General features: G+C 34.0%; 1 long non-coding RNA gene across 1 annotated transcript; it reads left to right on the forward strand.

Annotated features, from left to right (window-relative positions):
* The first annotated feature begins 313 nt into the window (after window positions 1-313).
* On the forward strand, window positions 314-1655 carry LOC135057761 (uncharacterized). The gene is made up of 6 exons (XR_010244348.1): window positions 314-534; window positions 627-676; window positions 761-827; window positions 914-984; window positions 1059-1130; window positions 1385-1655. It is a non-coding gene; the product is annotated as an uncharacterized LOC135057761 (long non-coding RNA).
* Window positions 1656-2119: the final 464 nt, after the last annotated feature.

Raw genomic sequence — 2119 nt, forward strand, 5'->3', positions numbered from 1 at the left:
CAATATATCAAAAAACAAGAGGGATATGGGAAATACCTCATGGTGTGACATTAAAGTTGATAAACGTAGCTCTACAATCAAGAGAACTAGATGTTGAGGAAAGAGGGATATTCTCAAATCTATTCTTAGGTATATAATATCATACTTACTGGAATAATGCTTTAGCAAATTTCCTACAAGATGATCTCACTGTGAAGAGTGTTAAAACGTGATACGCACTAGGCGGAAGTCCATGCGTTCCACCATGATCTAGGTGGAACGCAGGACGGAAGCCTGCTATTTAAGTTGTTATATGAACATTAAGGTCATTTTTTAAGACCTATATGGATGACAATTTCATGCTGTACAGAGCATAGGGTAGATTTCCCATGCTACACCTTGGATATACACTTATTTAGATCTATTCGATCAACCAATCATTAGAGCATAGGAAGTGAGGTAATTCACTCCTAGGTATAAATAGGCCAGATATAGCCTCTCCAGTTCACTTACCATCCAGGAGAGGAGGCTGACACACATCCAGAACCTTTTAGTGTAAGTACTACTTTACGACCTTAAATTAAATTGATCAACCTCTCACCTAATTGATTGTGAGGTAAAGATCTGATTATTTCTATTTATTACAGCTGCTTTCCTCACTGGACATTTTGTTTGGTGTTATTGGCTTGACTTTAAAGTAAGTAGATTCACTATCCCAGTCCACTGTCCGATTATAATATTATTGTTAGAAATTACCATGAACATTATTTAATCTATTTAGATCCCTTGTGAACTTTCATTAATCTTGGAGGACACAATCTAATTGGTCATTTGCCCCATAATTAAATGTAAGTATCTGAATATACCTTAAATACAAATTGGGCTGCAATGGGTTAAATCCTTATCAGTAGCAAAAAATCTGTGTGTTCCATAGAAAGTACCTACAAGGAACCACAATTAAGGAGCAGCTGATTAGAAGTTCACGAGAGTTTTTAGTATCATTATGTAAGTAATAATCAACCCTCTAGCTGGTATATAGTTAGCTTGATTAAATCTAATTAACACTCTCTCTCCATTAGAGATATATATCACGTTTTAACACTCTTCACAGTGAGATCATCTTGTAGGAAATTTGCTAAAGCATTATTCCAGTAAGTATGATATTATATACCTAAGAATAGATTTGAGAATATCCCTCTTTCCTCAACATCTAGTTCTCTTGATTGTAGAGCTACGTTTATCAACTTTAATGACACACCATGAGGTATTTCCCATATCCCTCTTGTTTTTTGATATATTGTGAAATGAATCTATGAAGTGAACTGGTTGATGAAGATATGTTACTGTTTTGATGTATCTCATTTGCTCTTTTTTCTCCTCTTCTCTCCTCTATTTACCCTACCAGCTGTGACTTGTACCCCTGATGAAGTCCATAATGGACGAAACGCGTTGGGTTTTATGAGATATATATAGCATACACTGTTTCTGCATAAATGTGTATTGTGCTTATGGAACAACGTGTATGACAAATTTTAACGTGTATTAAAAATAATCTTTCTATCATTCCGGTTATGCTGGTTGGATTTTACTTTGAGTAATTATTTCAATTTTAATTATGCCATTGTATCTGTGCGCACTCTGAATATTTGTGTTATATTTTATCTATCGTCTCCCACTAGCAGGGAGACTTTTCAAGAGGTGCTGCCCTATCCTTGGTACAGCGCGAATTAAGGGTATTGTTGTATATATATATATATATATATATACACATAATCATTTATGTTACCTCTGTTGAATTTTATTGCTTTTTTTATATATACATGTTGAGTATCCCATATCCAAATATTCTGAAATACGGAATATTCCGAAATACGGAATTTTTTGAGTGAGAGTGAGATAGTGAAACCTTTGTTTTCTGATGGCTCAATGTACACAAACTTTATATAATACACAGTTATTAAAAATAGTGTATTATAAGACCCTCAGGCTGTGTGTATAAGGTGTCTATGAAACATAAATGAATTGTGTGAATGTACACACACTTTGTTTAATGCAACAAGTTATAAAAAATATTGGCTAAAATTACCTTCAGGCTGTGTGTATAAGGTGTATATGAAACACAAATGCATTCTGTGCTTAG

The sequence above is a fragment of the Pseudophryne corroboree genome, chromosome 3, assembly GCF_028390025.1.
Source record: "Pseudophryne corroboree isolate aPseCor3 chromosome 3, aPseCor3.hap2, whole genome shotgun sequence".
Classification (NCBI taxonomy): domain Eukaryota; kingdom Metazoa; phylum Chordata; class Amphibia; order Anura; family Myobatrachidae; genus Pseudophryne; species Pseudophryne corroboree.